Source organism: Canis aureus, chromosome 4 (genome assembly GCF_053574225.1).
Source record: "Canis aureus isolate CA01 chromosome 4, VMU_Caureus_v.1.0, whole genome shotgun sequence".
Lineage (NCBI taxonomy): Eukaryota > Metazoa > Chordata > Mammalia > Carnivora > Canidae > Canis > Canis aureus.
Window position 1 is genome coordinate 52,602,275 of NC_135614.1, and position 17,523 is coordinate 52,619,797.

The window sequence follows — 17,523 nt, forward strand, 5'->3', positions numbered from 1 at the left end:
TGTGAGCAAAAGCGAGGGGAGAGGCAGAGAGAAAGGGAGAGAGGCAATCTCTCAAGCAGATTCTATGCTGAGTGTGGAGTCTGAGGCAGGGCTCGATGTTAGAGCCCTGAGATCATAAAGATCATGTCCTGAGCCAAAATCAAGAGTCAGACGCTCATCCAACTGAGACACCTAAGTGCCCCCTGGGATGGCTTGTTCTATTGGCCCCTTACTTCTGAGCTGTCCTGCTTGCCCTGAGCCCTGCTCTGAGTATGAGTTTTCCTCAGCCCCCACTGCTCTTAGTTGGCTCAGATGTGTGCCCGGACCTTAGCTCCTAGCTGAGGTGGGAGAGCTCTTGGACTGGACACCAGCTGCCCAGTACAGATCCTGAGCTCTGCCTTACATACTTTTCCTCTTGGCCTTTGACCCTCACTTGGCTCCTGGCCCTGAATGGTTTAGGTATAAGCTCCTTCTCTTTTTTGAACTCTACTGCTGGTTCTGATTTTCATAACATGTCATGGTTGCTGGAGACTGGCCTGGTATTTGGTCCTGTGAGTTTCCACCTCTGATTCTTAGGGTTAGTTCAGCCCTGGCCTGAAGAGACCAAGCTGCAGAGCCCTGAACCTACGTTTCAAAGATAGCATCAAATATAGCACTTGAGCTCTGAAGTTATTCCCAAGATAGACCAGAGGGCAAGGGAGAGCAGGACATGAGTCTGGGGAGAACAGAAAAAGTCAGGAAGTGGAGGACAATCACCTTAATGGTATAATGTCCATCTTTATTCTTAATAATAGTCACTGCAACTGCAATTAAAACATAATTTCCTAGACTGACAGAATAATGTAGTGATTATTTAAAGCCCAGTCTTTTGAACCAGACAGATCTGAGCTTGAAACCTGGCCCTCTTGCTTGCTAGCTTGGGCAAGTTGCAACCCCTTTATGAGTTTTGGGTTCCTAACTTATAAAATGGGATCCAAAATGATCCCTGACTCATAGGCCTGTTGAGAATGTTAAATGAGACAATGGATGTAAATGCTTAGCACAGGGTCGGGGGCACAATAGGCAGTCAATAGAATAGTGGTTATGATGACTAAGATTTGTTCTTGTGAACCCTGCCCTAGTAGCTACTCAGGGTCATCAGGGGGATCCCATAAGATAACGAATTTAAATATGTTTAGAAGAAGACTGGAGGGCTTGATGTCAACAGAGAGTATTGAAATAATTACCTTCTTTCTTGGTCTTTGAAATTTGCTAAGCGATGTGCTATTGAACATAGATTGGGTGTCTCACAGCCAGTGGGTGTCTCATAGCCAGTGGGTGTGATGGACTCCCCCAGACCCAGCTCCTGTATGACATTTTGATATGGTGCAGTGGGATGAAAGGGGCTTCAACAGCATCTTTCTATTTTCACAGGGCCTTCTAGGCCATCAATGTTGCTCAGTCTTTCAAGCTTAGCAGAGTGGGTTATAAGTGGGGAAGGCACATAGGACCAAGAGCTAACTATTTTGCCAACAGTTCGCCAACTGTTTCTCAGAGCCTGTGGCTTCGAGTCTGCCTGGGACTGAGTGATCCAAGGAGGTGACAAAGGACCAGGCAGCAAGCCCTGATTTATGACCCAAGGTTCCCATTCCAGAGGCCACATCATTAGTCCCTTTGGGAAAGAGCTTTAACCAGATGAACTGCCTTTCCAACCGCAGGATTGAGTCCCAGGCCTGCTCCAAAGGGCTTCTCCTTTTTATGTACCTCCTTTTTATGTACCTTCCTCCTTTCTTAGGGGGAAGAAAGCTCGGAGAGCAAATTCTGGGACTGAGTCAGTATGGGAACCTGCCCTCCTACTGACCAGGCAAATGCGGTGGAAGATAGTGGTAGACTTGTTAATGTATGCTGGACATATGTAGAGTCCAGAAGAAGGGACAAATAATCTTTTACTTTGTATTCCGATCTTATCTTACAACCTCTATAGACACCACTGTGGCTAATGGTGCTCAGCCACATTTCAGTTCTTCCCTAGCATCCCAGCTGATATGGGACCATTATAGTAGAATTTTGGGATGGCTTGTGTGGCCATGCCTTTCGCAGATGGTAGGTATTACAAATACCTACCATTCTCCCCATCTTCCTTTTTAGCATAACTGTGTGGGCAACAATGTGCTAAGGTGGACCCCTCCGCTAGACCCAGGCATGAGCCATGTTTGGTCTCACTCAAATCTAACATTTCTAGTCCTATTTGCTAATGATTGGTTTAGGTGTGGTCATGTGGTTTAGCTCTGGTTAATGGGACCTGAGGCAAAGTCTCCTGGAATCATCTAAAAAGATTTTGCTCTTTTTTTTTTTTTTTTGTTTTTTTTTAGATTTTGCTCTTTGATAAGAGAGAGACATGTGAGGAGAAACTGTGGTCTCTCTTTTCTTTCTTTTGTATGTCATTGGGTGAAGATGTGGTGCTTGAAGCTGTGGCAGCTATCTTGCCACTGTGAGGAAAAAGCCAAGAACACAGAGCCTTGAAATTGTTGAACTCCTGATCTAACCCTGGATCTAACTGCCAAGTTGTAGATTTTCTGTTAAAGTATCAAAAGCCTTTATTGTTTAAACAAATTTTGTCAGATATTGTTACATGTATCAGAAAGCATTCCAACTAGTACATCGGGGAAACCTCTCTTCATTTGACTTTCTCTTTCCTCTCCCTTCTCTGCCTTAACTTAAGGGACTCCAGCCTGACTGTCTGCAGGGACCAGCACCGGAATACAGAAAAGTGAATTTGGCTTGGTATAAGAGAAGCAAATTGGTGAGTGCTTCTTGTAAAGGGGCTGGTACTGGTCATACAGGAATGCTAACATGGTATAGCTAGATGTTTTCATTATTCAAGAGAAATTGGAAAACTACATTTTTATGTGGAATCTCTCAATTTTATATGTGCAGTTAAATTGTAAAGATACTGTAATGGGCCAAACCAACACATCTGAGTATTAAGTATAGTCCAGAAGTCACACATTTGTGCCATGGTATTAAATCCCCAAATACCATCTCTTCCTGGGCTTGATCTCAAGTGTGGCCTGTCAATGACTTCTTTCAGATTTTATGTTGAGTGGGGCTATGGCTGTGGGCTTGGGTGGTACAGGGATGGAAAATGGAGGATGGGGGAAGGGAGGACAAAGGTGATGACTGTGGCCTGCCATTAAGGTGTAACATCTATAAGACGACAAACCTTTACCCTGTGGGTCAAACCTTTTCTTCACATACGGTCTGGGGGTGATTTTTACAGAAAAGTTCCTGTCACTTTCTCCACCAAATCCCATTACCAGACTTTTCTTATTCAAACATCACTGTTGTTCAGGTTCTAAAAATGGAGGTGAGGAGAATCTATTCCACCAAACAGCCAAAGGGCCAAGAAGTTGGATGCCCACCTCCTAGAAGATTGCCATCCCTTAGGACTTGGTGAATGCTGTGGAGACACATATTCTGTCTGGAGCAAGCCATTTAGTTCCAATAAGCACACTGTTCGTTTCAGCAAAATAAAAATATCCCATGGAAAATCCAAGGACACTGTCTGCAGAATGAGTCTGGCACTGGAGGATCATTCTCCTTCCATGCTAAGAGCATTTTGGTGGGTGGGTAAGTACAAACACATCCCTCCAGGGAAGACCTGGAAGGCAATGGACATTTTAGATCTTTGCTAAACTAACTTTCCATGGACCTAGTGACTCTGCTCTTCAAGGGTAAGTTGGGTCCTGGTCCCTGTGTGACCCAAGTAGGTTGTTTGATTTAAGTCCACAGGCTATAAAATCGGAAATCTTCATATATGCCTTTAGGTCATCAAATTAAAAAGTTTTTGGAGTGCCTTTGTTGAAAGGCATCAGAGAAAAGCTAACATGAACTTCATGCACTGTACTGTATAGAGCCCAATGATGCTCTCTCGATGACAAGGGAGGATGAGTCACCACCAGCTTCAGGGATTGAGAAGAAATGTCAATGAAGCCATGAATAATAGGTGCTGTACTGACACTTAGGAAGGTTAAGGGCAAGAATTTGTTGACAGGGAAGAAAACTAATGCGGGGGAGGCCAGCCCCAATCCTGCAGAGCCCCTATAGCTCATTGCTATTTGATTGGATACTCAACAAAATAGGGAGTTTCTTTCATTTTAAAGGGAAAAAATGTGGAGGTGTTGGAGAGAAGGGTCCTTTTGCAAGGGCAGAGAGGCAGATTTGATGGCCAGGGAAGGGTACTGTCTTAAAGTGGCTCTCAACAGCTGAGCTGGTAGCACCTACAGCAGTGGGCATGGTGAGTTCTTCCTTGAATGGAGGTCTGTGTCCTTCACAAAATCCAAAACTCAAACCCAGAGAAGGTCCTCTTACTGGTGTGATAGCCATGAAACAGCCCCCCATGCTATCTCCTGTCCAAGGCAATTGGACAAAGCAACTGAAATGTCATTGATGGTAGTGAGAATGAGCGTAGCAGAAGTCAGCCTTTGGATTTGGGTAGACCTGGATTCAAAGTCCACATTAAGAGTTACCAGCTGTGTGACCATGGGAAATTAATAATCTTTGCTGAACACCATGTCCTACTCTGTTTAGTGGGGATAATAATATGAGCTGGTCCTGGGCTGATGTGTGCTTAGATCCATGCTTTCCCCTACTTCCTCTGTTTTGTGTCTCTGCAAGCTGCTGTACCCAGGCTCCTGTGTTGTTGGCTTCTACTTGGGTTTGGCCAATGGTGGGAGATCTCAGGGCAAGAAGAAGGGGCCCATCAGCATTGGTGGTGTCTCCAGCAACAGCTCTATCTCCACAGAGGGAAGCTAGTATTAATATGATCACACTTTAAGGACTATGTATAGAGGTTTAGCAATGTTGATGAGCTAATGCCTTAATAAAGATCATTTTAATTGATTAACCATCACTCGTATAGATGATGGGAATTTTTTTTTTTCAAACACACAAGGGTTTATTTACAAGCTCGAGCTTGGGTCCAAGTGTGCCTGACATAGCGGAGCAGGGACTTGGACCAGATGATGGGAATTTTGATTAGGACATGGAAAAGCAGATGATGGAAGTGTGTCAGGGCTTGTACTGCAGAGATGTGATGAATAACCAAAGTAGAGTGGGGAGGGCTTTGGGGTATCAAATAGTGGCATTGGGGCAAGGGGGGGGCCCTATGGTACGAGATGTTTAAGTAGCTGTGGAAGTAAAGATTGTCAGTATCGTAGCTCTGCAAAAAACCAATCCCTCAAAGATATTTGAAATTAACATTCAAAGCCCATCAAAATAGAGCTTCAACCCACCTTTATTATTCTTTCTTGAACCTGGGGGTGAATTGTGAACCTAGTGGGTTGAATTGTGACCCCCAAAAGGTATGTCCAAGTTTTAACCCCAAGTACCTAGGTAAGTGATCTTACTTAGAAATGAGTTCTGGGATCCCTGGGTGGCACAGCGGTTTAGCGCCTGCCTTTGGCCCGGGGCGTGATCCTGGAGACCCAGGATCGAATCCCATGTCGGGCTCCAGGTGCATGAAGCCTGCTTCTCCCTCTGCCTATGTCTCTGCCTCTCTCTCTCTCTCTCTCTGACTACCATAAATAAATAAAAATTAAAAAAAAAAAAAAAAGAAATGAGTTCTGAAGGTGTTAATTAAGGATCTCCAGAGGAGATCATGTTGGATTTCGAGCAAACCCTAAATCCAGTGACTGGTGTCCTTTTAGAGAAGGGAGGAGGAAGTTTGAGACACAAGATAGAGGGAAGGTGGGCACTCAAAGACAGGGGTAGAGATTGGAGCTGTCTCATCACAAGTCAAGGAATGTAGGAACCACCAGAAACTGGGAAAGTCAAAGAACGAAATCTCCCCTACAGCCTCCAGGGGGAGTGAGGTCCTATTGACACCTTGATTTGGACTTTTGGTTTCCAGAACTGTGAGAGAATAGATTTCTGTTGTTTTAAGTCGCTCGATTTGTGGTGGCTTGTTACGGCAGCCTTAGGAAATCAAAACAGACTTAACTTTCAGGTATATTGTTTCACTGAGCTATTTCTTGGAAGTCCAATTCTTTGCTGACTTCAGGTTATGTTATGTTGGACAAGAATCATATTTCTATTTCATGCATGCAAATTTAACTATTTGGCAAAATAATAAGAGATAGCTATTGATAGATTAACAGAAGCAGAGTAAAAGCGAGCTAATAGTCAAGCTACTGCCAGCTCTGCCCTCTTTCCACACAGTTAAGTGGTGAGTGTCCTCCCTGGAGGATGCTGGAGGCATGCCAATGACTGCTCCTCTCTTCTCTTCCATAAACCTCACACTATGTGTGAGTTCAGTATTTAAGAATTCCCATTTTTCGTACTTCATGGTACCTCAAAGCACACTCATAAATTCATTTGATGTTCAGCTGAAGCAACATAAATTTATTTCAGGACTAAAGGAAACATTAGCTGTATTGGATTTCTTGAGAGGTAGAATGCCATATATCCCAATATGGTCCCTGTTGACCATAATCTAGTCATGATTTTTTTCCTTGCTTTATGAATGATTTTAGAGACCAGATGCTGAGTAAGATTTGATTCCTTCGAATTCACTTTGCTTAGAATTGTCTAGCATGCTTCAACATGTTACTTTTTCAAAAAATTTTCCCTTCATCCCCTCATCTATGTTGAATTTCTAGATTCTTCAACTTCCATGAATTTCTCCCCTCCTTGTTGACATATTTTTGCTTATAGGAACTTGTGCACATACTAGGCTTCTTGATACAAGTTCCTTGAGGTTGGAGACTACATATCATTGAATCCCCCCTACATAAATAGATGTAGGCATGTATGTATATATGTATAAATTGATAAATTTGTAGATTTCAGAGAAAAATCAAATGAAAACTAGTAGCTAAAGTAAAAAAAAACTTGTCTACACTTCCACTGCCTAATGTGAGATTTGATGCACAAATTGAGACTCAGATCAACAGGTGACTCCATACCATTGTAAACAGCTGGCTTCATTTCTCTGTTGACTTAAAGCCAGCCATCAGGGCATCCCTTTAAACCACTGGTGCTGGGATACATCTGAATTGCAACTTAGCTTAAATATCAATTCCTCAAAGAACTCTTCCTTGCACCTTCCAATCTAAATGAATCATTTTCTCTTCTGTCACACTCTATCATAGCATCCTCTTTTCCCCTTCATAGCAAATGTCATAGTTTAAGGCTATAATTATATCTTTTTGTGACTTTTAGTTTAATATCCTTTATACTCTCCCACCTCCTGGCTGACGTTAAACTCAAGAAAGGTAGGATTCATGTGTTTCTTAACCCTGGTGACCTAATGTTAGCTCAATGCCTGACATATACTACCATTGCTACTAATGTCGAACATTAATCAACTGTGTGTAGTGTGTCAAACACTGTTCAAAAGTGCTTTACATAAATCATTTCCTTTCATCTTCAGAGCAACTCTATAAGCAGGAACTTTTATTATTCCCATATTATAGGTGAGGGATTGGAAAGTGAGAAAGTGGTGGAGTTGAGATTTAAACCCCGCTATGCTGGTCCCAAAGTCAGGACCAGTCGCTAAATATTTGTCAGAAAAATAAATGAATCATGATAAATATTACTGTGTATTGAGGAACACGGGACTCAGAACTGGGAAGATACACATATATTTTCTGGGATAACCTCCTAGCCCATGTAGTCACATCTGCATTAGCTATTCTGTTAGTTCTTCAGATCCTTCTACAACACTTCTGGCAATGGAGACTCACTAACTTATCTGATGGGATGACTCTAACCATTGGGGTGCTCTTCCTTATATGACACTGAAATCCACTTCCGTGGTATTTCTACCTGTGGATACTTGTTCTACCCTCAGCAGTTTAAAAGAATTTTAGTCTTTCCCATATATCTCTGAGAAAAGTTTCCAATTAGACGACAGTTTCCATCCCAGCAATAGCTCCAGCTTCTTGCTAAATCACAGCATATTGGTATCCCTATTAAACTGTGGTGTCCATATCTGAATACAAGGTTTCTCAGGCAGGGTTAGTGCAGGAGGAGTAGGGTGGGATTATTCATCTCTGTATCTGTGGGACTGATGTGGTTCTTGAACTGAAATTGAGTGATTTCATAGTGGTAATAAAAATCCCTTTATTTTATAGTTGAGAAGTTATAAAACAGTTCTGCATGTTTGATTTCAGCTGATTTTCTCTGCAGTATGACATTTGACCTGCATTACTTTTTGATCAGATGTTTTAGGATGTTGGAGCTATAAGCAGTATAAGAAGTACTCTGAGGCCCAGAAAGATTGAGTGGCTTGCTTAAGATCAAGCTAGTAATAAAATTAAGGTTCTTTTTAAAATTGGTACTGTCTGGAAACTGTCCTGGCCATGATCTCCCATATACCGGCTGGGTTTCCCCACCTCTGGTTCTTTTCAATATGTTAACTGTGGTCAAAAGTGTTTTGGCACTGAACTTCCTGTCATTGGAAGTGTGCAAACAGATAACTAGATGACTTTTGGGCAAGGATATTGTACCTACAATAGTTGAGACATCTAATGAGTACTAGTTTATATAATCTTTCAGTCTCATAGTTCTATGCCACCTCGGGGCATAGACTGTTTAGGGGTCAAGTAAAGTTTTAACCATAAAGCTTTGAAGAGTTCTATCAACCAAATAATTTCTAAATATAGCCACAAAGCTTTTCACCTAAACTGGTAGAAGCCAGGATCATCATTCTCCAAGATTAAGACACTAACGGAAATATACAACACTTCAACACTGATTATCCACTCCTTGTGGAAACTCCCCAAGACCTTTTGTCCAAATCCTACTCAATCTTCACTCCTAGCTTGACTTCTATCCACTCTGAGGAGTCTTTCTCAATCCTGTCAGCTAAAATGAGACTTTCCTTCCCACATATCACCCTGGCACTTGGTATCTTTTCTATAAAACTTATTAAAGTCTTCCCTGCATTATGTAAGCTCTCTTATTTCATTTAGCAATCAGTATTGATTTATGTATTTGCCCTCCATTTATTATTTTTGTTAGTCATGCACCAAACCAAGCACTTTACATGTTTTGCCTTATGTATATGTGTGATTTATGTGTGTTGCCTTATTCGCTCTTTGCAGTGACCCTGTGAAGTAGGTGTATAACATCACCATTTTATGGATGAGAAATTGAACCTTAGTTGTCATTTTCTTAAGATTACATGGTAAGTTTGTGTCTCTTTGAGTGCAGAGGCCATGATTCTTTATTCCCCCCAAACCCTAGCATAGTGTTTTGCATACACCAGGTGTTTAATAATTTTTTTCTGTTGGTTATTGTCACAGACCCAGAAAATATTATGCTATACTCAGAGTATGAAAAGCACATGGTGCCAGAGAGTCAAAGGCAGATGGGTATGCTGGGCATTGGACTGAGGTAAAAGCTATCCTCAGGCTGAGCCAGAAGAACACTGAGGAGCAGTATTATGATAGGAACCCTCTGCCACTTTCTATTCTGTGGCCACAGGGATTATTAAAAACAGTGGTCTACGTCTTTGATTTTAGTTTTAAGTGAAATGAGAGGTAGAACATTTTTGTTGTCTTAGCAGTTGGTCTGAGAATTCTTTCTGAAGAGAGATTTACCTTGGTGGGGAAAAAAACTCCTTGATAGGCCCACTTACAATAGAAGCTGACACTCTGGGTGTACAGTATAACTGTGTCTGAGCAAAGAGGAAGAATTTGTTGCTTTGGAAAGGAAGAAGGAAATATGAGAAATAGAGAAAGAAGGAGTTGTGGAACCAGCAAGATGGTGAATCAGCTGTGCTGGGTTGTGCATGATATAAATACTCTCTAGAACTATCCGATCTTCAGTAAATTTTGAAGAGCTTAGCAAATGGTAGATAAAATGAGGAAAACACTGTGCCTTGGGGTATGGTGGTAGAATGGTGACAGTGAACCAAATGGTAAGATTCTTAATACCAGGAAAAAGCAAAGATCTTGAAGTTTTAAGGCTTTTTCATGCTGTAGAACTAGGGGTTCAAGGCAACATTACTGAGATCTCAAGTGTTTGGGAGGGACCAACTGCCTTTCATTTGGTGACATAGCCACAAGTGGTCATATGGCTAGTTTGAATTCAATTGAATTGAGAGTAAATAGACCTATTTTGAGGACTAACTCAATGCCAGACACTGTGCTAGGTTGGACATCATCTCAGGGCTGACTGGGAGAAATTGTGACCTTGACCAATGGGAGTGCTTCCTCCTTTGGTCTGCTAAGAAATCTTTCTCAGTTTTGCTCATTCCTAAAGTAATTAACTCAGATTATTTTTCTAAGAGGAAGAACCTCAGTCTGGAAGTTTTCTTTTCCTCACTTTGTCCCATCAAAACTTGCTCATTTACAAGAAGCTATAGGATTTCTTTGAAAGTGATCTCAACATAGCCTTAGGAGACCTAGGAGGAAATTTCTGTTCTGGAACTTTCCAGCTGTTTGAGTTAGGGCAAAGCATTTCACTTTTAAGGGTCATATTCATTTTGGTTTGTCTCCCTATAATGATTTTTACATGTCTGTCACCTCATGTACTGCAAGTTGCTTGAGGGTGAACAACATTGTCTTGTCTATAAATCTTTAGCACCTTAGCATAGTGCTTGGCAGTTGATAAAATTTGTGATCAGAATAAATCAATGAATGAACACATACTTATCCTTGCTATCTCTGTGAAGCTTGAATGAGTTAATGAGTATGAAAGAAGTTTTTAAAAAAAACCCAAACTTGCTTGTTTATTAGTAACCTCATCACATCTAGATAGCTGTCACATTAGAAATTATAAAGCTATCCCAATTTAAGGCATTAATGTTTGAGAGTCAGCTGTATAGGTTACCTCTGCTAGGGACTACTTGGTTTTTTGTATGTGGGTTTTGGGAAAGAATGTTATATTTTACAAAGGGAATTTAATTAACCTATAGGAATTGTGGACAGCAATGACTGGCATACTAAAAAGAGATTTTTAGATAAAGGACTTGCTTGAGTTCTTTAAGCAGGAAATAAAATCTGCCAGCTTCAGTCATCCTCACAAAGGCCACAACTACAGCATCTTTTCTAAGACTCCTGTAAAAATGCAGTATAGTTATGACAGGCTATATCTTTAATTTAGTCTCTATTTAAAATGAAGAGAAGCAAGAGGCCAGAAACAAGTGACCAGGCCACATAGTGATTATGGGAATTAGTGAGCAGCATGGGCTATAAAGTGTATGAGTTACGTTTGTCTTTGGGTTTCATGCAAAAACTTCTCTCATTTCAAGTTACATCTGCTTTGCACAAGTGATTTTTTTTTTCCCAGAGCACCATGAATGATTTATGACTTTCTGATGCTGCATCCCACAAGATTACATAAGGAACAGAGAAAAACAAGTGATTGAGCCAAACTTAAAAAAAAAAAATCAAACATTTTCAAAAAGTGAATTTTATCTTGGCTTCAGTCAGATAACAGTTTTCTACTCACCACAAGTGCTTCCTTGTTTCAAAGTGCACCCCATTTATGTGGGATCCACCTGATTTCATTTCACCTTTGGCCGCACACGACCATCAACTTCATTTGGCCTCAGTGATGTCCCAGAATGTCCAATGGCCCCGATTCCTCCCTTCTCCCCCAAAGTGAACTTTGCAGTTGGATTGCACAAATAGTCTCATTAGTTTGGTTAATGATTGAACAAAAACACTGATGGGAGTAATATCTACCAGACTTGTCATTTTTAAAATCAGAGGATAGTAGAATTGCAGAGTTCTCAGGGCCCTGGGACCATCTACTTCTATCTGTTGTTTGACAGATAAAGAAACTTATGACAGAGAGCTGAAGTGACAGGTCCAAGGCCACACAGTGAGATTACTTCAAGCAGAGAGATGGACAGAATTCTACTGCAGAGTAGAATAGTTTCTGTGCATTTACCAAGAAACTCTCATCTCCTTAATTAAGAGGATATGTTAACATTGGACATTATTTTTCAACTACAGGGAATTTGGAGGTTATCTTATGGAATGTCTATTGCTGACTTTATTGAGCCAGAGCCAATCTAGAAAAGGTGGCAAAAGTTTGAAAGGCAAGGGCTGGTGTTCAGGGTGTGAGAATGGGGCAGCAGGCTGGATGGGGCGCTGTGGCTCCTTGGAATAGTCAGAAGTAACCACATCACAGGATTAGGGTTTGTTTGAAACTGGAGGTCTAGGTCAGTGGGTCTATATGCGGTGCCCAGTTTAAGGGATAAGTATAAGATGACAGCCTGAAGATGAGACCAGTGTGAGGAGTCAGGGAGTGACTGCGGGCGAGAGAGTTGGGAGGAGTGGCCAGGGTGAGGGCTGGGGCTGAGTATGAGAGCCACCAGGTGGGGCAGGGCCAGCTGTTGGCTTCAGGGAGCAGGACTGAGCCATGCCATTTCAAGTTTAAATGCAAGGATTGAAAACCCACTACCCTTACTTACGAGAAAAACAAACAGGTTACAGAACAGTGTGTAGAGTGTGACTCCATATATTTGTAAATCTGTCTCTACTGGAAGAATGGAGAATGACATGCAGTTTCCTGGTTAAGAACACAGAGTAAGGAGTAACAATTCCTGAATTTGCTTTTTGGCTCTGCCTTTTACCAGCTGTGTGATTCTGGGCAAGCCATTTAACCGCTTTATGGCCAATAACAGACTAAAACTTACTTTATCAATTTGCTATAAGGGTCTGAGATACTATGCATATAAAAGTATAAAAAAATGTCTGGGATATAGTAAAAGTGTAAAAAAATGGTCACTACATATATACTTTTAGTCTTGATATTTGGAATAAGGTAAACTTAGATTTGAAACCCAGCTCTGTCACTTATTAGCTGTGTGCCCTTGGGCAGGTCACAATCCCTCTGAGCCTCAGTTTCCAATCTGTAAAATGGGAATAATACTTGTCACATTGTGAGGGTGTTGTAAGAATTAAAAGAGGTAATATAAAGGGCTTGGCTCCACGTACTCGAAGGTAGTTCTGGGGGACTGGAAACACCAGGATGAGGTGAAAATATTGGAGTCCGTTGGAATGGTGGAGTCACAGAAGTGAAAGGAAAGATGCTCATAAAAATGTTGGCAGCGATCTTTATTTTCTTCCTGCTTAGCCTCCATGTTGTTTGAAGAAAAAAGTGTGTTTATGGTGAGCCTGCTTACTGAAAGGAAAGAATGATTAGAAAATAGCAACATTTAAATAAACAAAGATAAAGCCTACCGCTTGCTTTGCAATGCTCTGGTGCTAATGATAAGTAGGTAAAGCCGAAGCAAGGCAAGTTTGGCCTGCAATGGAGATAGATTGATGCCTAGAGATTTCTCTTAAGTGGAATCACTGCGCTTGTTTTGGATCAAAATAACTTCTTTTTTTCTAAATCTCTTTATCAGGCTAAGTGTTTTTAGGGTGTTGACATGATCATAGTCAGTAGCAGAAATATCCTAATTTTTAGTGACCTGGTGTACTGAATTACAGACTTTTCCAATTGGACATAATTTCAGCCTTGTCACAAAGCAAACTCTGGATGTACCTCTCTCTGCCTCAGGCCTCAGGGAGGGATCTGAGAACCCCCTCAGAGGGGCTGGTGCAGCAGCCTACTCTCCATCACACCTTCTCATTTGGGACTCTGAACCATATCGTCCATCCTCCATCTAGCAACCTCAACTTCTTTCAAGAATGCAGTTTGCCCAATATGTTTATATTTGTACCATTGGGAAGATCTCTGAAGGTCTAAAAATGGGCGTTTAAATAAAATCCCCAGCTTTCCATCAGAGGGGGAGATTCATTCATATATTCATAAATCTTTTATTCAACAAATACTTGATGAGAGTTTATGGGCCAGGTACAGAGCTATATATCAATCAACCAACCAATAGAAGAAAAAAGAAAAAGAAAAAGCAGGGCTAAAGGAAAAGACTGTCTTTTACATTAAGATAGAAAAAAGGGCCCTGTACCAGGAGTTAGGAAAAAACTGGTATTTTTAGTTGCAGATGTGCTATTAAATAGCTCTGAGATCTTAGGCATGTCACTTCTCCTTTGGGTCTCAGACTTTCCTCTGTGAAAATGAGGAGTTTGGGCAAGTAACCCTGGCCAGAATGATCCACTGAGTTTTCCTCTTTGGAGAATAGACTGGCATGGGGTTCACATTGAACCATTCCTTATTTCTTTTCTCATCAGCAGAAGGAAGACCTACAGAAGAGGGACTTCCCACTTGTGTTCATCAATCCGGTAGGTGGCCTTAGCTGCCCACCTGGTTTTCCAACTGCTATCAAGTCTAGAAGGCAGGGATGCTGGGGTGGCGCAGTCAATTAAGTGTCTGTCTTCGGCTCAGGGCATGATCTGAGTCCTGTGATAGAGCCTTTGAGCTCCCTGCTCAGCAAGGAGCCTGCTTCTCTTTCTTCCTTCTGCTCATGCGTGCTCTCTCTTGCTCACTCTCTCTTTCAAATAGATAAATTATATATATATATATGATTTTTTATTTTTTTTAAAGACTGGAAGGCAGGTGGCTGAGCTGGGAGTTTTCAGTATTGACAACAAGAGATCTAGACTCAGAGGGGTGGGTGCCAAAGTGGATCCAAACTGACACAGGCAATCCAAAAGCTTCTGGAAACCAAAGCTGAAATCTTTCCTTTCCCATCTCGATTTCTTTCTCTCTGTCTAAACTTGGAGTTCATTCCAGTTTAGTGACCTCAAACTTGGCTTTCTAGCACTAACTTGTGTTGTTCAGTTCTTTAGGATTTTTGCCCCTGGCTACCCCCCTCAAGACGTGTTTACTTGGCACACCTTCCTGCAGAAGAGGAGACCAAATTTTGCACAGCAGTGTAGAGTCCGCCTGTCCAAGATGACAGGATTTCTGGTGGGGGTGGGGTGGGGAGTACACTCCACAATGGCAACAACACCAGCTGCTGGCATCCCCAGAGGCTGCTAATGTTTGGTCTGGAGTGAGGGGATGTGAATGACAATGGGCTTTATCACTGTGTTCTTGGAGATAGTTCACGACTTCACGACAGATCATTCTTTCCTCCCCACCCCCAATCTTGGGGGAAGAGCATCCCAGCCCTCAGCAAAGGCTTCTCGGGTGCTTCCGGGGAGGTTGCTGCTGAGCCGGAGCCAGTGCTCAGGGTAGCGCCCACCCCGACCGATACCAATTCTCTGGGGCTGCCTTTGGCCTCCAGCACTAACTCGTGGTGTCACCAGAGACATGGTACGTAAATTGTCCCATCTGTAAAACGAGGAGGATAAGTTAAGTCATGGCTTTTCCCCTTGTGGGGGAGAGGTGATGGGGATTTGGTCCTGAAATCAGGCAACTCCTCTTTACTCCCTTTTACATCCTGAACTTTGCTCAGAAGATTTCCTTTGAAGAAAGTGTTCTCTTTGAAAAAAAAAGTTTTTGTAAAACCAATAGAATAAATACATACATTTGTGCAACATTGTTTTTGAGCACCAGTTGTGTGCTGAGCACTGCAACAGGCACTGGGGGACCCAAGTATACCAGCCACTGTCAGTGTCTTGCTTCTACTGGCCTGAGCTCATCCTTCTCTTGCTCACCAGCTTCTTTTTTTTTTTTTTTTTTTAAAGATTTTATTTATTTATTCATGAGAGACACAGAGACAGAGAGAGGCAAAGACACAGGCAGAGGGAGAAGCAGGCTCCATGCAGGGAGTCGGACGTGGGACTTGATTCTGGGTCTCCAAGATCACGCCCTGAGCTAAAGGTGGAGCTAAACCGCTGAGTCATCCGGGCTGCCCTCACCAGCTTCTTATTGCAAGTACTTGTGACTCTGCCTCAGGGCTTTCTTGGGCTGCAGGGCAGTGTGGGGATTGATACTGCAGAGTCCTCTTCAATTCACAGATGAGAGTTGGTAGAAAATACTCCTTGGTGGGGGCAACTCTGAGGCACGTTCTCCATCTTTTCCCAGAGGTCCCCATTGGGAATATGACTCAGTTGCTTGTTAACACATCTTGTTTTGGCTGCGTTCCCTTCCATCTTACTTTCCCAATCCCCTATGGGTGCTTCCTGGGATCATTTCCCAAGCGAACCACTGCGCTCAGAGTCCTTGACTCAGGGTCTGCCCTGGGAAAGGCGGGATATTTCAACCTGTCCTTGGGAAGCTTTCAATTATGTGTGTGTGTATGTGTGTGTGTGTGTTAGTTGATGGTGAAGGTCCTTGTAGTTCTAGCTTAGTTAAGGAAGCAGAGCCAAGGACCTGAAGTTGCCTTTGATCAGGGTAAGCCCCCCATCAGCCTTTAACCAACCTCCTAATTAAGTTGCCAAGTATTTACTGTGTGCTAGCTATGAACTGGTCTCACACTTGACTCTGGGACAGGGAGCTAAACATTGGATGGGAAAAGAAAATTTTAAGACCTCTCCTTTAAGATCCACTGGAATTTTTTAGGTTTAGAGAAACAAGAGATATTCTTAACTTGGTAAGAGAAGAAAAGGTATGAATAAAAGCAAGGCAACAGGAGATAAAGGTTGGGTTGTATGACAGTTCACAGGTAAAGGCAAAATATAACATTATTATTAATATTAATCACATAGTAATATTGTGTGTATGTGTACACTCATACACCCCCCCCAATACACACACTACTTCTTAAGACTAAAGAATAAATGTACCAGTAGAAGATGCGTACCTCTGTTAGCCTTTGGAGGCAGAGAGAGGCTTGGTTCTTTAAGAAGGCTGGTCTGCAGAGCACATCTGGTTAGAGGCAGGGGACTCTCTCCAGTGGGCAGACCATAGGAGTCAGGGGGTGTTGTGTCACAAAGTGGAGTGTCAGCAACAGAATGGTCTAGAACTGTGTGCTTCTAGGTCTTCTCAGTATTTGCAAGTGAAACTCCTCTGGGAGAGGATGTAGCCACCCAGAGTCCAGCTCCAAATGGCATTGTTTTCCCCTGAGCTCCACGGGGGCTTGGACCTTCATTACACATAGGCTGTTATGTTTGACCCTCTTCTCCAGCAATCACCTTGGCTCACTGTGCTAGACGATTAAGTTGTATGTTTCATCAGGCTGGGCAGGGGTGCAAAACTCTTATGTGAGAAACTTTGCTAGGTTGTAGGAGAATATGAAGGCTATGTTGCCTGGCGCTCAAACAATTGATCTATTTGTTTGAATAAAATGGGTCAATTCATTTAAAGAAAACCAAGCCAACGTGCTGGTTGTTTGGCATGGTGAAGACAAAACCACTGTTTGAAAGGGGAAGTCCTCATCTTTCACCAGGCAGTACAGACTCTCCATAATCACCCTTGGTCAAAAGTTTTTTCCCTTTCCCTTTTTATTTTTAATAAAATAAACTTCTGAATTCAATAGCTCAGATCCCAGTTGGCTGGAAAGGATCTCTTCCCTTCTCTTGGCTCTCCCAGGTCTTCTGTCATGGAGATTATGAATTACTAGGTGTCCAGTTGCAGGGCTAGGGAGGGGCTGACATGGATGGAGAGGGGCTCTGCAGCCTGTCTTAGTTTCCTCAGGCCAAAGTATGAGCCCCAGCCCAACTATAGTGGTGTCTCTAGTCCAAGAAGCTGTCCCTGTTCATTTCCCCACAGGGCCAAGAAGAGGCCTGGCTCAGCTGCTAAACAGTGTGGCGT

At 42.4% G+C, this 17,523-nt stretch overlaps 1 long non-coding RNA gene across 1 annotated transcript; it reads left to right on the top strand.

Annotated features, from left to right (window-relative positions):
* The first annotated feature begins 2,679 nt into the window (after positions 1-2,679).
* Positions 2,680-3,514, top strand: LOC144311891 (uncharacterized). The gene is made up of 2 exons (XR_013377380.1): positions 2,680-2,761; positions 3,311-3,514. It is a non-coding gene; the product is annotated as an uncharacterized LOC144311891 (long non-coding RNA).
* The last annotated feature ends 14,009 nt before the right edge of the window (positions 3,515-17,523 follow it).